Raw genomic sequence first — 23,859 nt, 5'->3', positions numbered from 1 at the left:
TTTGTATCACAACAGCTAGTAGAGATGCCAAACAAATTGGGAGCTGCTTAATACCGGGCAATGTGCAAACAGCATAAACATAACAGAAACATGCAACCTATACAGACTACATGGCCAGAGGGTAAGAGAGAGAACAGAGATGCATGTTAAATAATCACAACTTTCCAAAGCCATGTACCTGCATAGAATGAAAACTAAGGGAAATTACAGGAAATATATTAGAAACCTAATCACCAGGCCTGGTCCCTGCAAGTGCAAAAACCGCTGTTGTTTGTGGGGTTGCATTTTTGTCAGAAAAGAGGACGATGAATGAAGGTATCATACAGAGATTTCATTGCAGGCTCATGATGAAGCAACTGCATCACTGCAGCTATTTAGCAAAGTTCCTTTCTTAGAGGAACAGTAGTTATCTAAGGCAATTTCTTTGGAATTTCACTTAGATCTTCTTATTATGCAGAAAAGCTCTGAGCTGCTTTGCCAAGTTAGGTCTTTACATGTTGAGTGAGAAGTGACTAAGTCAGGAGGACGCACATTCTTTTACATTCTCCCGACACTTTCATGATGAGTGGTAACTCTGCCTCACGCTTCTTGGTGAAAGAGCACTTCAGCTTCGACTTCAAGTCTCTGGATCTCATTCAGGAAAAGGACATATGCAACCTATAAAGCCATAAAAGAGCAGGCATGGTGCATCAGCTTCCACACGGACAGCCATCAGGCCAGGTAGAGGGGCTTGCATAAAAAATGCATGCAGATTCAGAGAATTTGCTGGGACTTCCAGGTGAAACTTCTGCCTCTTCTGGAAAAAGCATTTTTCCCCTTACCTGCACTTGTTCACAGGGAAGAACCCTTTAGAGAAAACACTGGAAGTTTTCTCTCTCCTGGAAGTAGCTCTCTCTTTTAGCAGGAGAGAGGTAAGAAGCTAGCCTTTCTTCTCCAGCCCCACCACCCCCACAAATCGAGCTGAGCTCCTCTTAAAGCTGGTGGTTATGACTGGACTCACCTTCAGCACGCGTCATGAACAGACCCTTGCAACCAACTGAACAAGCAGACCATAACAAGTTGCCTCTTGTTAGCTGAAACACATTAACAGACCATGCTCCTGGTTCTTTGCCTGTGGCAACTGCAAAACAAAATACACTTGCCTAGGCTGCTGTGAGGAACAGACAAGATGTCACAGCTAAGGAGTACAGGTATTGCAGCTGACACGGCTCAGTGAATAGCTATGATAAACCATTTGTAATTGCTGGTCCACACCTTCACTGACTTGTATATGGCTACACAAGAAATAGAGGAATCCTGTGGTGTTTATGAGTGTTGTGACCACACACTGCTATTTAGTCACAGCTAACATGTTCTTTTTGTTGTTCATTTAAAAAAAAGGGAACAACGCATTGTCAAATTTGGATTTATAAAGTAATTTTCCCTTTTAAAATGCAATCTTTTTTTTCACAGACACCATCAAAGCCAGCAATGATGGATTTCTATTTGTTGTGCCTGGTATGCCAAGTAGCAAGCACTCAGGCCCACAGGGTGGAAAGAATGTCAGCAAAGGTTTATATAAATATTGAGTTATTTCTGCCTGACCATTTTTTCATGCTCTGGCATGAGGCCTTGAGACAGCAGGAGAGGAAAAAAGTTTTCGAAAGATAAAGTTCCTGCCTAACTTTGGATATGGAAGAGGTAATCAGCAAAAGTAGTCAGTGATATGGGCAAGACTGTCATCACTGGGGAAAGAAATCAGGAGAATGGTCAGTATTTAGTCAGAAGAACACAAGAGAGATACTTGGAAACTGGTAAAGACAGCGTGATTGCGCTTTTGAGGAGCTAACTGTAATGAAGCAGAGTACTGTTGGTCAGAGCACATTTGTCCAACTGAGTTCAATGCATTGAAGGCATAATTGAGTCTGTTTACAAGGATGGCTAGCTCTATACACAGTTTTTTCTCACACACAACATGATTAGTACTTTGTTAGTAACTATGGCAGCTGAATAGGTACCATTGCTGCCAGAAGCAGTCCAGCACATGACTGTCTTCTGACAAGTATTTGGCAGATGCTTTCACAATGTAGATGGATCTCCTGACTCTGCTGCTGGACCCGGTCTGGAGAGGTTGGCTTCTTACAGGTTTATGCCACTGGGCTACACAGTGTGCCTTTGGGCACTCTAGTGTCTGTTGAGACATGTGTCAGGGGAGATGCCTGAAACTGAAGGTTTCTAACCACCATTCAGAACCATCTAACACAGATGACTGTGGAAGCACACACTTGACACCTCTCCCTTCTTTGAGAGGAACTGCTGTGGGGAACAGTTCAAACCAGTTCAAACCACAGGGTCTGATGAAAATGACACAAGTCTTTAGAATACATTGGTACTCCTAATGTAGACAGTCCTTCACTGAAGTTGTTAATGTATTTGCAGCTTTGGCTGAAGATTCTTGTGATGTTCCTGTGATTCACCTGGTCTGGCATTAAATTTGGCCAATAAAACCCCAGAGTTCTTACTTATATCATGTCCTAAATGCACAATATTGAAGCAACATGTTACATGGTGTTCCCCTTGGTTTGTACCCTTACCAAACCAGGATAAAGATACTGCAGAAGTTGTCTGTGTCAATATGCCTACTTGCAACATTTCCACTGAACTACATGTTTTTTTGCACGAGCTCAACAGAATTTCTGTTAACATGTCTTCTTTGATATTGCTTTGCTCCTTCTCCCAAGAATTTTTCAGGATTGAATTCCTGAGAAGTAGAGCTTGAGAAAGAAAACGAACTTGTGGTTAGACTGACTGGATCTGCACCAAAACTCCAGAACAAGTTTCTGGTTTTACCAAATACAGTATATATGACCTGAGGCAAGCTATACTGCCTCTTTATGCTGGAATTTCTGATCTTGAAAGTGGGGATAATAATACTTTTTCTACATCATGGGATTCTTGAGAAGTAAAGTCCATTAACAGTAATGAGAAGCTTAGTTAGAATGGAAGCAACCATCCCACCTGTTTTCTGCAGGCATCAGATAAGGGTGTTGATCATCTAAACAACCTGCAGCTGAAACACCACCGCTGGGGCACTGGGACTGGTTTTCACTGCCCCTGTCTGTGCAAGCCTGATGCAGACATCGCTCACACTGTGTCCTTCTGAAGGCAAATTAGACATAACCACACCTGGTACCTCAGTGGGCACAGATAAAGACCTCTTAGAAAAATGTTCAAAATCATTACCAAAAAAAAAAAAAGAGAGTCAGGAAAAATAACAAAAAGCAACCATGCCGTCAGTTGTTGCAGGCCTTATTAATGACAGTAAATCTGTGCTGTTAGCAAGTGTAAATGTCAGGGATTCATACAGACTAAAAACAGAGATGAAGAGTTTTTGGATGATTTTTTTATATGCTTGATACCCTTTTCAGACTGTTTTATAACAGTTTGCAGGTATAGACCAGGTAATGTTCCATTCTACAGCTGGTCTTTCCAGTATCTTTCCCTGTGATACTGTCCAGTAACAGCTTACTGGCCACTTGTTAGCACTGCTGCATTTTCCGTCCTATCCTGTGCTGGTGAACCCACAGATGACACGCAAGACCAGGGCAAGCAGCGCGTGGACGAGGTGGAGGAGGGTGGCAGCCTGTCTCTGTGGAGAGCAGCAGCTCACAGCACCAAGGCGTCCCTGGGTAAAGCTGCCAGCCGTACCCTGCCAGCGAGGAACGCCTGATCTTGTGCATTCATCGTGTTTCTTATCTGGGTTGTTTGCCACCTTTAGCTTCCCCCCCCCCTTTTTTTTTTCCTTCTTAAAAGACAGTATATGGTCCAGTGGAACGGAGTGGGGCGAGTTCCCTTCAGTGGAGAGCTGCAGTGATGCCATGCCTGTTCTGAACCAGTGAAGGGGTTATGGGCGTGGGGCGCCCGTGATTAGCCATCACCCCCCGCCAAGGTCAGGTTCACGTCGCTGTCACGGGCTGAAGCGACTGCCGGGGGGGGGACGGAGGATGGGGAAGGTTACCAACGCGCGGATGAGGGTTGCTGCTCTCAGCAGATGGGGGTCAGGAGCCAGAGCCCCTCCTCTTCTCCTGGAGGCCTGACTTTCCTGACCTGCGCTCCGCACCGCTTCGGCGCCTCTGCAACGCCGGCGCGACGCCGTGGCCAGCGGGCTGACAGCCGGTGAGCTGCGGGTGCTGCCTGCCGCCGGGCGCGTCCGCTCCTCACCGGCGGCCGCAGCAAAGCCATCGGAGGGGCGAGGCGCCGCCGGTGCCGTGCGGGCGCTGCCAGCCCGGGGCCCGGTCCCCGCGGGGGGCGCGGCGCGGTGCGGGCCGGGGGTCGGGGCGCGGCGGGCAGGGGGCGCTGCGGGGCCGGCCCCTGACGGCGGTTCAAAGCGCGGCGGCGGAGGAGGAGCGGGCGGCACATCGATAGGGCTGACGGGCAGCGGCAGCCGTCCCCGCCACCGCCCGGCCTCCTTTATCCCCTCCCCTCCCCGGCGCGCCCAGCCCAGCCGGCAGCGCGGAGCGGAGCGGGCCGGCCCGGGGATTCCCAGCCCGCGCCGCCGAGGTCGCCATCTTCACCCCCGACCTCGCCTCGGACCCCGCCGGCCGGGCTGCCGCCAGCCGGCCGGGACCGCGGGAGGGGGCCTGCGCCGCGCCGCGCCCGCCGCATGTGACCGCCGGGCGGTAGCGGCCTCCTCCGCGGATCTCGCCTGCCTTCTCCGCCCCCGGCGCGGCGGGGAGGGGGCGCGGGGCGCCCGGTGGCGGGGGACGGAGGTGCCGCGGCGCGGCGGGCAGACAAAGGAGCGGGCGCCGCCGTGGGCAGCGGTGAGTGGCGGGGGCAGGGGCGCGGGGGCCCTGGCTCCCACCGCCCCGCTCCCCCGGCGCGCCCGCGGAGCAGGTACCTGCCGGCGGGCCGGGCTTCGCCGCGGCCACTCCCTTCCCCGGGGGGGGCGCCGGCGCTCGGGCTGCCCCGGCGGAGGCGGGGGTGCTGCCCCTCCGCCGCCGCCCGAGAGCGCCGGTGTCCCCCGCACCGCCCTCCCTGCGGCCGGGCAGCGGCGAGCGAGGCCCGAGCGAGGTGCCCGGGGGCGCTGCGGGCCGGGCCGCGGGGCGGTGTGGCGGGGGAGCCTCCGGCCGCGGAGCCGCCGCCGCGGGAGCGGGCAGCGGGGCTGGCCAGCCGCGGGCGCGGCGAGCGATGCTGAGCGGCAATCCCGCCTGGGGCCGGGCAAAACGGGGCGAGCGACACATTTTCCTGGTGGGCGGCAAAAAAAGATGGGGGGTGTGGGTGTGGGGCGGGCAGGTTTGAGGGCGGTGGGGTCTCGGTTTTTTCCCCTGGCGGGCGAAGCCTGCGGCGGCGGGGCAGGTGCTGCCGTGAGCAGGTGGGCGGGCGGCGGGAGCAGCGGGGCCGGGCCCGCCCGTGCCGTGGATGCCGCGGCGCCTCCCCGTCCGCCGCCACCCCGCGTCCCTGCAGCGGCGGGAGGGCGGACCCCCGGCCCGCTGGGGAAGGGGGCGCCGGGCATCGCCGCCCGGACTTCGTGGCGCACCCAGAGCGGTGGGGGGTTTAACGCGGTTTTTTGGAATATGGCGCTTGTCTTGTGGGTTAAGCGTTGGGTTTTCAGGCGGTTACTCAAGTGTGTGTGTAACCTTGTGCGCTTACCGAAACCTTACTTTCACAGGCCAAGAGAACATCAAGGCCGGCGACTTTTAACTGTGAAGTTGGATGTGCATTAAACTGTAAGTCTTCTGGTTTTGGTTTTGATCTTGGATGGATGAATGGGGTAATTCATGTTTGTGAGGCAGAAACTAAAGGAATAATTTGAATGAAACACTAAGCAAACTTCTCCCTCACCCATTGCAAATATGGCCCTCTTGGACTGTGATAACTGGTTAAAAAATAGAAAAGTAAAGAAAATTCATAGAGCCTGGGGGGAGGGGTTACCTTAAGCTCTTTTTTAAGGTATTTTTTTCTGGTGATCAGCCTTAATCCTCAAGGGCAGAGAGTCACCTTTTTAAGCTTAAATCAATGTATAAGAAGCACCTCTAAGTATAATATTAGTATGTTTCTTTATATTTAACTGAAGTAACTGAGATTAGATGGTGCTCTTTTCCTCACTCATGAGGAATGTTCAGTCAATTAATTTGCTTAGGTAATCTGATAGTAATAGCTCAGTGAAGGTACAGATGAAAGTTCTTTTATACCTTGTTGAAATAGAGATGCAGTTTTGAAAGATGTAATAAAATACTAGATTTCTACTGTAACTTTTGTGAAGGGCGAAAGGGACTATTGTAGTTTAAATTGTAGAAAGTGATAAAGCAAATGATTATACCTACTAATGAACTAAGTAGCAGCTCAAATAAGCTAATGAGGTAATTCACTGTATAAATTTTATTATGTACCTAAACTTAATTGTGTGTCAATAGTTGCATTACTCAACTTTTAAATTCAATGTCTCCCATTAGCTTGGGTGAGAAGCTGGAATCTGAAGTAGTTTTTCTAATGGCTAATACTTTATATGCTCTTTCTGCTTTGAGGAAAGGCTGTTATAATTTCCACAGCAGAGGATCAGTTATTCTATGTTTAAGAAACTTCCTGGTGAAGTTTCTGTATATCTAGACCAAAGTTGTGTAGATCAGAAATGTCAGTGTACATACAGTCTATAAAACATTATATTACGTTTGTACACCAGTGGAGTGGTGAACTCTGGAACTATATTTGTTAGGTATAGGTTGTCCCCAAAAATTGACAGTTTACTTACGGTGCCATAAAAAAGAAATTGTTTTGAAGCTTGCTAGTAGTTCTGACCTTATGAGCATGTCAGAAGTTCTGTGGTGGCTTGCAGTGTGGTGGTCTGTGGGAAGCCTTGTGGACATGGTGACTTGTTGTGATAGGGAAAAGACAGAAATGTTTTGAACATCCCATCATAGTTTCTACTGTCCAAAAAATGAGTTGAGTTGATTTAGAAACGGGAAGGGGAGAAGAGAAATGGGGGGGGTGTTCCAAATGGCTTTTGAAGTATGTGATGACTTTTACAAATATCAGAGCTTTCATTGCAGTGATAAAACATTAACCCTGGAGTAGTGTTGAGAAATCAGATCACATCCTATAGAGGCATTACAGTAAACAAGGAGTGTTACATGTCTCATTTCATATTTTTTCCCCAACAAGAAGCATAATCACAACCTTTTACATTGCTAAGATTAATGGCTTGCGGTGGTAGAATAATGTTAATCAGCATATAGTGCTATAACTTATTGTCCACTTGGGAGGAGTTCATTTAACACCCAGGTAACTTGAGCAAGCCTTCTAGAGCAAACTTGCACAAATCCTTTAGATATTTGTGAGACGTTTTAACCCTTATAGGTGGGATGTGAAGGGGTTTCTTTTTTTGTCTTTTCAGTTAAGATTTATTGCTAGAATTACAATACACAATTAGAAAAATACATTTTCTTTACACTATTGATGTATAATTACAAGGAAAACATATTTCATTCTGTAGTATGTGACTGAGGTGACAGTTTCTTGGAGTTCAAGAATTTTTTTTAAACTGTTAAGAGTAGTATTGAAGTGTTGAGACATTTGCTTTACTTAATGTGATTTTAGACCAACCTTTAGGCATGAAGCATAATGTGGAATTAAATTACTCAGTGTTTAAAAAAAAAAAAAAACAAAACAAAAACAACCCCAGTAAAATACTTCTTTTGCAGGTAGTTTGGGGTTTGGGTTTTTCTTATTATTTATTTCTTTTTTGGTAGACTTGGCTCATTGTGGAGTAGCAAATTATATGTGAGCTTAGCATGCTGTATTGCTAAAGTGAATTTTTTGCCAGTCTGTTTTGCAAACACTCTCATGCTGTGTGTTAGCGTTATGTTCAGAAACCCACTGTGTTCTGGTCAGCGCAACTGAGTATTTGTGTAGAATTAAAATACCACTGACTTTGCACTTACTTTTGATGATATTTTGACTATTCAAATTAGCTTTCAGCAACTTAGTTGCAGCTCTTGATTATACTTGACAACCTGACTCCAGGACCTGAGCAGCAATTTCCCATGATATTCATTGCTCAACACATGTTTTTACTAGATATGGTTCTAGCTACTGTTAAAGACTGTTGCTTCACATAACAGGGTCTTTCAGAAGTATGTTTATCTTTGTTTACCACCTTTTCTCTGGGTATCTCTCTCACTGTACACTTCTGTGTGTGCTCAGATAGAAAGTAAGGGTGAAGACTAGTGTGGCCCTTTGTAAAGGTTTGTACCTTGCTGTGTTGTATTCGTTAAAATGTGTTTGCTAGTAACTACCATGTGTTTAATATTAGTCTTCTTGTATCTCCTAATCCTAATATTGGCCTGTAAAGCAAAATAACTGAGTTTTAAAAGAACTGAGGGTGTTGTGAAAGTGTTAGTTGCTATTTTGATACAATATTTTGTCAGATAAATGCTTCCTTATATATGCTGAAGGACTGTAGGGAATTGGCTGCTGTTTACTCCACAAATGTAGCTGGTACATGTATGCCTGTATTCTAACGCAATTTTCTCAGTAAAGTATACTTAGCAGGGTTAATGTGAAGGAGGTTAATATTATAGCTGTCTCACTTTATTACTGTTGCATTAGTTACATGATGATGACTGCAAAACTAAATGTTTTTTTTTCTCCCCCCCAAGAATACATTTTTGAGTAGACTAGATAGAGTTGGAGATGCATTAGAAACGCAGGGACCTGGCATTCCTTCCTATAGTCGATCCTGGGAGGGAAATGAAGGAGGGAGGGGGAGGGTGTTAGCCCTGAGATGGATAGATTAGATTCCTTTTTTAAAAAAAAAATCAGTAAATCTGAAGAGAGGCTTTTGAGCATTCACAATCACTTAAAGGTTTCAAGATATTTTGATGAAGCAAGTCTGTCTTGCATGATTAGTGTTTCCTGTTTTGTTGCATGACTAATGATGATGGCAAGAAATAATGACAAATCCAAGGAACAAGCAACCTTGAACAAATGAAAGTGGGTAAGAGAGCATGTTGAAGCAGGGGCTTCATATAAAGAGCAGACTGAAGAGGAAGTTTAGTAGTGAGAAAGCTGGCCTTTATTAACAAACAGAATGTAGGAAGTTTAGGCTGGTGAGTGTCCTCCAAGAGGGTCTGTTCTCCAGGACCTGTTACATAGCTGGGTAACTCTGCCTGAAAAGTGCTTTGGTCTCTTCAGTTCAGTGTTTTGTGTGTGGTTAGAGGTGAATGTGAGATGAAACTACTAGTCCAAGGGTAATTATTGCCCCAAGGGGAACCAAGGTTTCTCTTGATCGCTTCTCGTCAGCTCCAAGAGGAAGAGGAACTCTCTTGCCTGTAATGAAGGCACAGTTAAGGGAGCGCAGTACTTCAGCGTGCTCTTCCATCTTTGTCAGTCTCACATTAACAGAAGGCTTTAGAAGGGAGGTGTGGGGAGGAAGATTTAAAGTATCAATGCGATCTTCAGCAGGTTTTGCAGGCTTCCTCCTAGAAACATAACTGTCTGTATTAACTTCCTTCTCTAGTTTAGTTAGGTTTCTGTCCAATCAGATTGGTGATATTTGTCGTAAGGTGTCAGGGAGAACTGGTACCTTCTCTTTGCATGTGCAGTAGTGCATCAGAGTGGTCCAGGGGAGAAAGCAAGCTGCGGACAGTTGCACTGCCTCAAGAGCTAGGAACTTTCTTCAACTTGCTTCAAAGTTACAGTATATTCAACATACAAGTGAAATGATCTCTGTGGGTTGTGTTCAATGGATAACTTGTTATACAAAGTATGGATCATGGTATAGGCCAATATCTAGTAATGTCAAAGGTCTATTGGGTTGCAGTTACCTGAGCACTTGATCTGATCCTGTGGTTATTGGAAAAATGTCAGCTTAGTCCTTCACTGCACAGAATTTGAATTCTCTCCCCACAATATGTAAATTGTAGCAGAAGTGTCATGACCCATCACGAGGTTTGTTTGCACTGTATAAACCATTGCCTGTATGTTGGAGGAGAGGTGCTGGAGGAGAAATTGCAGTTCATCTTTATAGTAAAAGAGAAACCTCCATCTAAACAATAAGGGGCCTCTGATGCTGTGAGAAGATTACACATGGTGATGACCACTCTGATCCAATAATTTTTCACAGCAAAACACTTACAGTTGCACTTTAGGCAAGTAGAGATAAAATGTCATAAGTATCCTTAACCGTTTAGGCTAAAACAGATAGCTGTTTGTTTTATCAGTATATAAATCACAGTACAAGGGCAAAATGATGCATGAATCAAGTAGCTGATTAGAGACTGCATCATTGTTTGCTGGGTATTTTGGTGTCTTTTGCTTCTTTACAACTTACTGTATAACTCAACATGCTTTTTTTCTAACTATACATGGCTTGAACTTTATCACTTATTACACAAAGTCTAGAAATGTATTCTTAGGAAAACTTTCTTTCCATAGAATAGAAAGTGTGTTGTCACCAAAGCCTTCCCAGTCAAAATCCCAATTGTTCTCATAGAAAAAATAAGCGTGTCTGGTTTCTGAATGAAGTTGGTGATTTCTGTGTTAAACTTAGTGCCTTTTCTGTCATAAAGTAAAGTCTTATCTTTGTATGAGCTTCATATACTTTTCCTTCACTTCCTTTTTGGAAGAGGATCTTTTGTATTGGAAGGAGGGTCTTGTACTCACCCATGGAATGTGGAGACTTGGGCAGAAATAGGACTTTCGTAAATTGCAGTTGGCTGCTTTGTCAGAACAGTCATACTAGTAAGTGCTGAAATATCACATGGAGAAAACTGTTACACCTATTGGTTGCTTTTATCTTATGGGTCATGTTCAATAACTCTTGTGCTGATTGATAACATTTTTTAGTCAGCCCCATAAGATGCAGCTATTGTCATCAAACACCATTTGCTAAAGGAATTCCACCTGCTCCTTTAAAGCTTCCTGAGAACAATTTTTCATCTGAGCTCAGCTACCTATTTCTTCTTAGCCCTTCAAGTGAATGGTATTTTGCCTTGATTTTCCATACTGAAGTTCTTTTCTAATAAGCTGAATTTTATAAGGTTTTTTCTGCGTTAAGATAATAAAAATAAATTAAAACTGATGTAAGAAAGCAGTTTGAAGTTAGCAGTAGTCCTGTTCACCTGAACTGTATAAAGAGATTGTGAGATATGATAGGAAGTGTTTTTGTAGCCAAAAGTATGTGTATTTCAGAAACAGTTTACCTGTTTTATTTAGTGGTGACATATCCAAGAAGTCAATCTACAGTAGACTGAAGTAAAGGTTTAGAAATACCAGTTTTAAGTAACCTTTAATTTTTAAGGGGAGGGAGGGGGGAGCCAGGAGTGATCTTCAAATAACTGCTTTAGTTTCAGTATTTCATGCCCTCCTTGCTCATCAGTGGTTTTTTTTTGTGTATTTGTTTGGAATTTTTATTGTCCTCAAGCATATAGGGGGAATAATTTGTGGAGCTAATGGAAGACTAAGGCAGTAGCTCTGTGGCATTCCTCTGTTTTCTTTTTTTGTTGTTGTTTTTTGTTGTTGTCCAATCAAAAATTCATCTTACTCGAGATCTCACACGGGGAGCCTGCCACTGATCACATCATTGTTACAGCCAGGGCTTGTTGCATGTTCAAGTCCGTTTTATTTCAGTGTTGAAATAGTGACTTATTCTGAAAGATAATTCTAGGTATGTCCAGCTCTGTTACTTGATGCAATTTTAACTTGGTTTCTGCTGAGCTGTCATGATGCTCTTGAAAAATGTTAATTGGACTTAAGACTGTGTTGAGGTGAGTTTGAAGGGGCACTATGTCAGTACAGCTACTCTGTCATGAAAAGTGATTGATTATAACTCATTCTTTTTCCCCCATGGACTGTCCCCCAGGGTCCACCATTGCCAAGCTTCCTGTGAGGGCTCTAAAGAGTAGTCTGTAGATCCTTCCACCAGCATCTCTTCTTCACCAAGTGGTGCTTCCACTTAGCACCGGCCTTTCCTGCAAAGTCAGTAGGAGTGGGGAACTCGGTGGGAGTGGTGAGGCATGCCTTTCAGTTGTGTTTCAAGTTGAACCCTGACTATGATGAATTTAAGTGAACCTTTCATTGAGATCCTAAATATGTTACAATTGTGTTGGTGAAGAAAGTCAACGGCATCTCTGCAGGAATGCATTTGCAAGGGTATAGTCATTACCTGCAGGTAGCAGTTATGGTCTTGTCTTGCCCCTGCTGTTTCTTCATTAGAATCACAATATAGTTGTATCCCAAGGTGCTTACAAACTAAAGTATGAAACATTATTGCTGTATATACAAGAAAACACAGATACCAGAGGTTGTGGTGGATTTGTTTAATCTGTTGTTTGGTTGGGGCACAAACAACCAAGAATTGTTGCCTTTGCTCCCAGTCCTATGCCCCCTATGATGTCAGGGTATGTACATGTTCCCAGTAACATGATCCTCATTTCTTCAGACATATAATTAAGTTCCTCGTTTCAACAGAAATATAAGTAAGAAATATTTATTTCTTATTTGTATTTCTGTTGGAAATTATAATAAATGAAAGTGCATCAAGAGTGATTCCACTTGTGGGAAACTCACAACAGGCATGAACCTGTTGTAGTCCAAACAAGTGTGCATTTCAGTGAGATAGTATATAAATTAAAAATTCCTTTGAAAGAAACATGTTATTCTGAAAGTGACACTTCCATAGATAGCTAGTCAAATGTTGACAGAGATAATGGGCAATTCTAGGTTATGCTTTTTATACTGAATATATGCTGTTTCTTTTCTAGAATCCTTAAACTCGGCTCCCTTCCTTCCGGGGACAGAAAGCATAATGTGAAAGCTTTGTTGCATTGTTTGTACTGATTGAGGTCATGTTAAGATGTTTTTGTCAGTGTTCTTCTGTAAAGGCAGTCTGACCAGACTATCTGTGGCTTATTGTCTCTGTAACTTTATTTGTGTTAGCGTTTATTCAAAGATGCTGAGAGCATTTCAAATACTGTACTGTTCCAAAATCCCAGGCAGCAAATTTTGCAAATCACCATGGTAATGTGTATGTGTGGGAAGAAGGTTAAAGTCAGAATCTGCATTAACAGAATCTGTTAATGCATATGCTGAGTGCCACTAGCACTGCTTGGTCTTTGATGTAGATATTTTCTTCACTTAATTAAAACCAAAGTAATACAATGCAGCTAATACTGCTTGTAGTCTGATATCTGATATTTTTTTTTGTGTGATTCTGAAACAAATCCACTAAAATAATGAGATACACGGGTAATCACAGAGTCTTCTTTCTGTTCAGGAAATGGCATATAAGAATCTTGTAATCTTGCAAAAAACCTTCAAAATTTCTTTGTTGCCTCTTTAACAACTTATGGATAGGCTTAAAAGTCAGTGTTTTAGAACTAGAGGAACATACCAAGGACACTTACTACTGGTAGCTCAGGTCCTGGTGATTTCTGCCGAGTTACTGTAAATGTTTAAGGATCTTGATTTTGAGTAAGCCTGTCTGGATGCTTTTGCACATGCAGTTGTTACCTTGGACACAGAATTAGTTCTGAAGTGTAGTCAATGATAGTTTAAATAGTAATAATACAAAAAAAAAAACCAAACCAAAAAACAAAGGAGCTGTGTTCTTTTCTAAGGTGCTGAAACTGTTTCTTAGTAATTTACCCTTGTTTGGTCAGACCTTAAAGTTCCTATGAATTGCTTTGTGTGGGGGACAGGAGGAATTACATCTGGCATTTCTTGGGTCTTTACTCCTGTAGTCTAAATAAACTGAAAAAAATGGGAGACTTGGATGAAGGATTATTTATTTTCTCTGTTACTGTATTGATTGTCTCAAGTTTTAATGAGTTGCAGTTACTTACTGGTTTAAAAATACTGTCCCACTGCTACTGAGAATTACAGAGGAACTGATACTGGTTCAAAATGCAGACCAGGTTATAATGCCTGCAGCGTTAGATGGCCTGACAGAATGGGTTTCTTCATTCTTTCATTGCATAGGTGAATCCTATAGCAAAGCTGCCAAGAGGAATGTGGAGTTGAAATGCTCTCTCTGTGTCAGATGTCAAATGCATGAGGGGAGGGTCATGAGAGCTGAGTGTGCCACCAGCAGAGTGGAGTAGTTAGCCTGGCATGACATGAATACTCAGTCAGACTGTCCTGAACTTAGCTGTTGGTTTGAGTTACCTGTGTGTGCATTTACATCACTGAGTGTGTTTTGATTTTTACAGTGCTATTCACTTGTTATATGCAGTCTGTCATAGTAATAATGCTTATTACTATGGTATTTTTCTTCAGAATGCCAGGCCTCCTTTCAAGAGAGTGAGTGTGAGAAGTGATGACTTTGAAAGTCTTTGCCTTGGGAAAACAAGTTGCAGTATTTCAAGGCTGATTTTGTGAAAGCTGAACTCCGCTGTGTAGACCGTGGAACTGTTTGTATAGCTAGAGACTTCCTGCGTCCTTTCTTTGCTTGTTGATGATGATGTTTAGTGTCTGCTGACAGGATATCTCTCTTTCTAGTTCTTTAAAAGACAAAACTTCAGGGTCAGTAGGACTTCAAACAATGTTTTTTTGTTCTGTTGATAACCTTGATCTGTCTACTCCTGTTAGGTGTAGGATTTGCAGTAGCACACAGGTTGATTGTCACCTGTGTGATTTAAAGCAGACAGGCAAAGGGATTATTCATAGTAGATACTGAAGCAAAAATTTAAGTAAATTACATCCTTTAGCTGATAAAACAGTTAAGCTATTCATGTCAGGTTCTCAAAGTCTGTGTTGGCAAGTATGAAAACACAGTACCTGCTTCTGAAGAATGTACTATTAATTGCACCTTCCTCCCACTAAACCCCCTGATGGCAATGCCCTCTTTCAGCTATGTCCTTATGAAAAAGGTAAGCCTTTGCATGCAGTGAAAGAGTTATCACTGTTAGATTTAGGTGATATGGCAGTAAAATAATCTGAAAAAGAGGTATTAATGCAGATACTTTTTCTTTCTCTTTATGAAAGGCTTAGCCTCTCAAACATTGTAATACATATTGAGTGTCTCCATACTACGAATCCAGTGTGTCTAATTGGGCTGAAATACAAGATTTCACATCTTACATAGCTGAATTTTTGTGCTCCCAGCTTCTGACCCAGGTATCTTTCAGTCTTCTCCTTAGTGTGTTCATACAGCGTAGTCCATCCATCATCCAAATAGACACACCTGTGTCACTGATGAGCCAAAGAATCTCATTAGAACAGAGAAGAAATAAGAAAGCTTGATGCTAGCACAGATAAACATGACCTGGAGGTCAGCCTTCTATGTGTCTGACTCGGTAGCTTCCAAGAGGATTATTTGTCTTTTTTTCATGCGGAGATTTCTGGAGGCCACTGGAGGTAAATGTAAACATTTTATACATTTATACATTACAAAAATATCTAAATTTCTTAATGTTGCTATCTTCTAAGTATCTCTCAAAAATGGTGTTTGAGGTGGGGAAAAGGTATTCAGGGAGACATTCACATAGGCTATTGTATCAAGTTCTCTTCTAGGCAAAGCTGGTTAATTGAGGTATCTTCCTGCTTCAGATGGATGTAAGTGTAAACCCCATCTCTACGTTGTCATCTAAAGGACTCTAATTTTGAGACTTACATTCCTCTGATAGGAATGGTAGAAACTAAAATGAGCTTTCATGATTCTTTGTGCCTCAATTTACATTTCATGTTATATACCTTCCAGCTCTTTTGTTTCCAGATATGCACAGCTCTGAACTCATTGACAACTATTAACTATTTACATTTATTATGGCTCTATTAAAATAATTAGTGTACCAGTTATAAGCTTTATAATGAAATTGTAAAATATTCTCTGCTGGCTAGTTTTCTGTATTTATATGACTTTGCCATTGACAGGAATGGAACAATGGTGGTAAATCTGTGTGTATATACTATATATGCCTATACAGATAAGAAAATTGCTTAGCAGGGGCAAAGTATCCTTGGTATGTTTTACATTTCTGTTTTTAATAATTTGAAAAAGGATAAAGAAGTCGGGTGTTCAAGATAATGAAACCCAATATAAAGTTTAGATTATCATTTTCTTATGGACAAACTGGTGAAACTGCTGAAGTTCAATGTCTGTGGTTTTGTTTTCAATGGAAAGGACTGAATGTTTGTAGGCTATTTAACTCTTCATCTATTGCAAACTCATGACCTCTTTAGCTTAGAAAACACTTTATTCTTAAATCTTACACTTATGTAGTGTCTTTAAGTTTTTTATCAAATTTCAACCTGTTCTGTGTAATTAGAAAATTTAGAAAATGTTATGAGGCTGCACTAATGATTTTTTCTCTGAATTTGATACACTTAGTAACAGCATTAATTTTCTTAAATCTGTTAATGCTTATGACACTTCTGTAGCTGCCTTATCAGAATAGACTTCATTGGCGTTTATGTTCTTTGAAAGAATGTGTAGCTCTTCAGTGGAAGCATTGTACTAACAGATATGTTTCAGCCTCCTAAGGTGATCTGTATGTCACTTGTCAAAGCATAAATCAATATGATATCTTTATTTTCATTCACAGGTTTTATACTGATCTTCTCAAAAAGGCAAATATGACTTCTAAGCTGTAATGGACTAAGTAAAATAAGAAATAATTTGAGCAGATAATGCCAAGATAATGATGAAATTCCCTACTAATGTCACAACATTAGCGATTTCTTGTAACTGGTTAAATCAGTAATTTGATTATTACTTAGAAATACAGGAGGTATACTGAATTATTCACTCTGAAAACAAGGCTTCAGACAATCATAAAGCTTCAGATTCTCATGCAAATGCTAACACTTGCTATTTATAACTGACATTCTGAATGAATGAGGGATGTAGTGCAAGTCTGCAATATGCTGCCCAGACTTCATAGAAAGTGTTTACAGCTTGATTAGTAATGTGCCTTGGCAGTACCTGCAAACAACTGTTCTTTCCACTCTGCTGGCTCTTACTCTATACTAGTTCATTTAATAGCCTTTCAAGCCAGAAGGCTACCATTTATAGAAGTGGTTTTGTGAACTACATTGTCCATTAGGATGTGGGTTTAGTCTATAGGCTTCATTCATCTGGAACTCTAGCTGTGACACGCTGACTTTAAAACTACTGTTCCAGATCTCATTTGTGACTGACTTCTAAAAATGTTATTTTATAAGGATGGATTTCATTGTGCTGTCTTGCTTCTCTTACAGTATGGCCCTAGATTTTTAATACTACAATTTAAGAAAGTAGAAATATTTTTTTTCTACTTAGTCTTTTTTTTTTTTTTTTTTTTAAGGAGAGGAGTGGAAGAAGACTCTTGGCTTGGAAGTTTTAAGTATAGATAGTCTTATATTTACCTCATTTGTATAAATATTGTTACATATTGAAATGGCTTATACAGAATTGGTCTCTACATACTGCTAGGGTATTGTGTGCTATTAATGTGTACTCTATGCTAACAACTTATAGTGTAGAATTGTCTCAGTTTTCTCTCAGTAGAATTTACTAATATGAATCTTTCTCCACTTTGATTTTAGTTGCATTGCATTCAAGTGATTAGGTCCATGTTTAACTACAGTTAAATTAGTTGGTTCTCTTATCTATATGTCAGATATTGTCCACAGAGTCTTTAACTAGAAGGCAGCCAAGTTGCAGTGACAATTCAGTTACAAGGTTGACATCTACTCTAAAAATGCATGCTTGACTTGCTGGCTTTAAGGATTTTGCTTGCTTTCTGGTTGAACTTTAGGCAGCTAATGCAGTGTCATGTGTTACCAGCTGTTTGCTCAGCTGTTTTGCCTGAGGACCAGTTTATTGTGTTACAGTTATTTCACCAGGTGAAAGAAAGATAACCAGAACTCTGCTCATTCTGTGACAATAATATTACATATTATTCTGAATGTGGAGCCCAAGCATTGTATTGAAGTGTTTTCCCTGTGTGCCCCTGCCACTATGTTGATAGCCTCCTGCTTTGCCCTGACTAGGTGTCCCATCTTTGGGAGCTGTAGCTTGCTAGCCCTTCATCCAGTAACTCTACACCTTTTATATAGTATGTCAAGCTTATTTTTCTGTCAATTCAAGTTCATTTTTGTCTCCCCTTCATTATTCTGAGGTAAGTAAAGATAAACAAACTAAAAAACTGTTGTCTGACTTCTTAGGCAAAGGGAGGAGACTGGTCTCAGTCTTCCCACAGACTCTTCGTGTGTCACTGTCAGGGCTATGCAATCATCAAACATTATTTTCACGAAGGTGGTTATAGCCAATTCCTAATACTGTTCCTCTTAGTAATCCACTGTTGTGAAGTGTTTCTTTTTTGACCACCCAGATTTGTAGCCTAACAAAAACAGTGATCAAAGCTTTCTGTCTCTTGACTTGTGACACTGCCCAGACAGGTTTCCCCCACTTCCCTCTTTTCCTCCCCAGCATTCTTCTCTTGATTTACTATTTTTCTTCATTTGTTGTCTGTTTTACCTGCTGTCATCTACCTCTGTTCTTTGTCCATAAATTTTGTGACATTTTTTCTGAAAACTACAGGGGTAAAGATAAAAATTCCTTAATGACACTTTTTAAATCTAGCTTATGTCAGTCTGAGTAAAAGAACAGAAGACTTGGTTCCCTAGTTTGTGAGCAAGGAAGGGCTAAAGTATGACAAACAAGCCTCCAGTGAAAGTTGGCAAGCGAATGTCTTGCCATGTGGCATGAAAGACAAAATACCAGGAAGCTCAAGTGTAGAAGAGGGGATGGTGGTTTGTTGTTTGGTTTTGTTTTAAATAAAATCTGCAAAACATTACCCTACCTAACATAGGAAAGGCATCAAACTTAATTTACTACTACTTTTACCTTATTTTATATGAACATTTGGAGTGTGAACTGGATTGTTCGGAGTTTTCAGCTTTCCTTACTGATTTCGTCTGTTTTGAAGCCCATTTCTGATACATGAATTCTGTCACGGCAGTTTGTCATTACAGTGGATGCTCTCTCAATACAGGGGTGTTCTGGTGGTTTTTGTGTGTATTTTTGTTTTTCTTTGGGTTTTTTTTTCAAATACAGGTTTAACACCAGTAAATAATCTGCAGTTACTTCAACAGCAGATTCTAGAGCAGTGATTCTTCTCTTTGCTCAGAGCCAGCTCTTACGAATGTGTTTCCTTTCTGTTATTGCCTGCAGTACTTGTAATCTGCCCTTCCTTTTACTGAGAACTGCTGAACCTGCTAGCAGATGTCATGGACAATAATTCAATAACAAACTTGTTTGCTAAACCTCACACATGTCATGAGACTTAACTGTCAAGTTACACATTATTATTGGGTACTTAGTACAAACCAGTTATTTCCTGAACTACCTAGTATTGCTAGTGATCTGAAGACTGATCAGTAGAAAGGATTATCTAACTAATCTTGCACACAAAAATGGTGGAATATATATCTGGTTTAGGGCCTTTCCACCACCCCCTCCTAATAGTAACATTTGACCCCAGCAAAGGGAGCAGCCAACTGAGTAGTTATACTTTTGAATCCATGCTCCTTTTTTATTTCCTTTAACTATGTCATATATATATACATATAATTTCTGTACATATTTTAAACAGTGTGTAAACCTTAGGATAAGAATAAAGAGTACCTGAGAGTGCAAAAGTCAGTGAAGTTTTCTTCGAACGCTGCAGTGAACAAGGTAGCCTCTAATTCTTGAATTCATTCACAAGTGACAGCAGCTGAGCCGTTCTGACATATGTGGTGCTCTGCAAGGCAGAAGAGTTGCAGAAACTCCTGACTGTTGTTGGTAGCTGTTTTCTTCATGCTAACATGAAGTTACTTTGTTCCGTGTTATATTTGCATTAGGAGCTGTAATATATAGTTACTTATACCATTTTTTCCCTCCTTCTTTGATCTCTAGAATTGGGGATCTCTTCAGTGAATAACTTGCTGCTTAAAGAAAGGACCAGAGTAACGGAAGTTCTGAAATTCAGGTAGGCAATACTGTAAGTTTACTTTTCACTTTAAATGTTGAGGGAAACATAGGTGACAGACCTGTGGATATTCATTGTGGTACAAAAATCGTCAAAGCACAATAGGGATTTTAACCTTAAGTAGATTGGGTCTGGTTTCGTGGCTTTTCTCATGAATTCTAAGAAGCGTTTCAAGTGCCCCCCTGGTGGTGAGCCCCTGGTAAGAAGTCCAGGAGAACTATGATATGCAAATGTCTTTTGTGCTTCTAATAAAAACAGATTGATTAATATTCATATCTAATTCAGACTGACTTTGACAGGAGGTCCAAGTACTTTGTGACCCTCAATTAATTTAACAAATTATTTTTGACACCATTAAATTGTCTTGTTGCCCCAACAGACTCTGGTATTTGTGGTATGTTCGGTCGCATACAGTTTTATCTAGAGGTCCTTCCCTAATTTTCTTACCAAAGTATATTCTCAGTAGATTTGCTAATTACTTTGTCAGTTTCACATTCCTATTCCTTTATGCAAAGTAAGGCTTCTAAATAGATCTCCAATACCTAGTTCTTCAGTAAGATGTCAAAACTCCTTTGGTGTTCTTTGTGTGATACCTTTCATGACTTTAACAAATAAACAATTGTAATTTGGTATCATATGCTATTGTTTATTGTGGTTTGCTGAGTTTTGAAGGACCTATCCAACTTGTCTTTATTACTTTCTATGTCCCATCAAGTTTATGTGCTTTGGTGTGGTGTTAAATAACGTAAATGAATGACCAGTGGCTTTAGTCAGCTGAATTTGCCTCCAGCAAAATTCTGGGATAGATTTATTCCTATTCAGCTTCAGTAAGTAATATGATTGTAGAGCGTTTATGTAGGTTTAAGTTCTGTGGATTACATGAGTAATGAGGGAACAACTAAACACTGAAATTATTGCTAGTTTCTTATGAGCTCAGTTCTGTACAGCAACTTTAAATTTAGAAGCTTGTAAATTCTACTTCAGTGTGTTCTTTTACTGTTCCTTGTTTTACTGTCTAAAAATCCAAATGAACTGTGGAGGAGGATTCTGTTAGGTAACAGTACTTTAGGAAACGTGCATAAAAGTCTCTTACACATTCTGCTCCCTCGGAAAGAGGTGTGGCTTGTGGAACACATTGTGCAATTCTCTGCATTGAGAGCAAAGCCTGCAAAACACTCGGTACTCGGGTACTACCTAATAAATATCTTTCTATTTTACCTTCTGAGCACCATTCATGAAATATGTAATTCAGGTAGCAGTCAGACTTGATGCTTTATTCTAAAAACACTCAAAGTATGCTGAATTTCATTTAAATACTGGTAAATAGCTAAAACTACGTTTTCTGTTTCCTCCTTTCTCTCTCCCTTCCCCCATGTTCCTTTGACAACTCCAAAGTGTTCTCAATACGACTGCCTGACGATACCAGACATGTTTGGGCTTACCTTTCATGTTGCGGACTTCCTTTCTTAAGAATGCACCTGCTTTTTTTCCCAGCTCTAATTTCACTATTACTTGTAAAATCTTTCTGCCAGAGAGCCTGGGGAAGGAAGAGTTTGCACGGGAATTTACCCTGGAGAAGTATGTGACAAAGAGATGGTTTTGTTATTAGCATGTGAAACTGGAAGTCGGTGGCATCCCAAAGTGGGAGCAGGAGCTGCAGCCTCCCCTGCAAGCCCTGCGGTTCCCCCTCTGGCCTGCTTCTTGCTGCTATGCCTCAGGAGCATCCCCAGACGTTCATATACCCACCCTGTGGAAAAGCATTTCATTGCAGAATGAGAATGGGGGGCGGGGATGGGGAATCTCTGTCCTTCAGACTCTCAGGAGCAGGGAGAGAGGAGGAAATGCTAACTCAGTCAGGTAATTTTAAAATAAATTAAAAAACCTGCCAACCCCATATAGCCTCACAACCAAAAAACCCACTATGTGGAGGTGGATGGGAGGGGGTGAAGAGAAGGCAGGCAGTTGGGTAGCAGATGTAGGGGTGATAAGGGCAGTTAAAAGATGGTGATGACTGAAGAAGACTGATAGGAAAAGAGGAGGAATATATACTACCAGAGGAGAATAAGGACTGTACTGCAAGCAGCAGGAGGAGGGCATGGGCATGGATGAGATCTGATGCAGGAAGACTGAATGGATGAGGTTCAGGACTTCTCCTGGAGCACTGATGTCAGTCAGTGGGGATCCCCCCTGGAGCAGGGGGAGGCAGGGAGCACAGAGAACTCCACAGCGCAAAAATGTGTGTATTTCATTCTTGTGCCAGAAACAAGTGAAGTGTGATGGGTGTTCCCAGCCTGTTGGCTGCCCTTTCAGTTCTTGCTCCAGGAGTGTCTGCAGGAAGCTTCAGTCACAGGTCAGGAAGTACAGCCTTCCTGACTTGCCTCACTGGCAGCTATGAAACTGGTGAGTGTAAAATCTCCATGACATCTTTCAGCATGTCCTATTCCAGCCAAAACCAACCCTTCTTAATGTCCTGATATTTTTCTTGATTTATCTTAAGCATTTTGAGGTTCAAACTGACAGTTTGTAAGACAGTGATGCAGGGCAGTGCAGCGGGGCCATGCCCTGCTGCCTCTTTAGTTAGAACCCTGCAACTTTTTCCTCTCTTTTCCCTCTGCAGTTGTGTGGCTGGATTTGCATCTTCCTTCATGTTCCTTGTTGCATGACTTTGACTACATGGTGGATGGATATACTTTCAGTCATGTGAAGGAGAAGGCATTAAGGCTTGTGGCTCTTCATCATAGTATATTCCTCATCTGATCTCGTGATACTCTGATACTTATACTTTCCAACTGCTTATGCAAATCCAGGATAATCTGAAAAAAAAGATAAAAGTGTGTTTTCCTTAACTCTTCTATTCTAGTATTGCTACTTGTCACTAATTCACTAAAGTTCTAGAATACTTGGCTGGGGATAGGGGGAAAGGTGGAAAAATTTCCTTTTCTCCCTTATGGAGGTGGTTTCAAAATGGTAGTGAATGTTTTATAAATGCTTTTACACCAGTAAATAACTTCAGTTTGTCAAGAATGTTCTTATTCCTTTTCCTGTCTAGCACTAAAAACTTCTGCAACACTTCTGTACTACACTCTTACAGCCAGAGGTCCCAGCCTAAAACGTTAGCAGACTATTCATGTGTTGTGGTCATGTTCGGACACCACCACAGAAAAGCCTGCATATCTTCAAAATCTGAAATATGTCTTTTCTATTACCTTGCTTTTGTAGTAAGTGATTTTCAAATTCGGTTTATGGACCATCTTTTCTAAGTAAGATTTTAATTGATTTTAGTTTTATGTGGTGGGTGAAGTCAAAACACTTCCCTACATACTTTCATCAAATCTGTATGACTATAGGTGTCAATTTAATAATTGATTGTGAAGCTGGAACAATGGCAAAAGGGGAAGTTTTAGTTCACTTATTTAGTTGGAATTTGATGTGCTGTTCATTTCAAGGGCAAAGGACAAAAAATCACGTAAGATGTTGGATTTCAACATTTTGTTTAATGAAGGACTTCTGTTGGTCAGTTTAGCTTTAAATTCTACCCGCAGCTCCTGAGTTCTGATCACTGCATTAATCCTGTAGAATAACTCTGAAGTAACACAGGTGCAAAAGTGTGCTCTTCTGTTACTGCATTTGAGATGGCCAGTTGTACAAATAGCCACACTTCGTTACTGTTGTCTCTTGCACCAACTGTGTTTCTGACTGTCCTCCACTTCTTTCATTGTTAAAATTGGGTCAAATCACTGGTGTGCAGCTAGATTGTGTGACTGGTTCAGCTTCTTACATAGGTCTGTCTTCAGAAACAGTTTTGCTTTTTTTCCATGATGCATTTTGTTTGCATTTTGAAGTAGAACACAGCTGTTGCAATTGAACAATTAATGCAGAAGTCCACAGCACAACTTTTGCTGTCACTTTTCACAGTAAGGTGGAAGATGAG

At 41.6% G+C, this 23,859-nt stretch overlaps 1 protein-coding gene across 9 annotated transcripts in view; it reads left to right on the top strand.

The window, feature by feature from the left end:
- Nucleotides 1–4,394: 4,394 nt before the first annotated feature.
- CDC42SE2 (CDC42 small effector 2) overlaps nt 4,395–23,859 on the top strand; it is an 84,454-nt gene continuing 64,989 nt past the window's right edge. Inside the window, exons 1-3 of one of the 9 annotated variants that reach the window (XM_080373184.1) lie at nt 4,395–4,799; nt 5,648–5,705; nt 19,856–19,928. The gene's annotated coding sequence lies outside the window, so the exon portion shown is untranslated. The other 8 variants (XM_080373187.1, XM_080373189.1, XM_080373188.1 and 5 more) reach the window with 8 other exon arrangements.

Source organism: Falco punctatus (genome assembly GCF_963210335.1).
Source record: "Falco punctatus genome assembly, chromosome: Z".
NCBI lineage: Eukaryota > Metazoa > Chordata > Aves > Falconiformes > Falconidae > Falco > Falco punctatus.
Note: the sequence above shows the minus strand (reverse complement) of the source record. Positions and strands in the feature narration are given on the sequence as shown.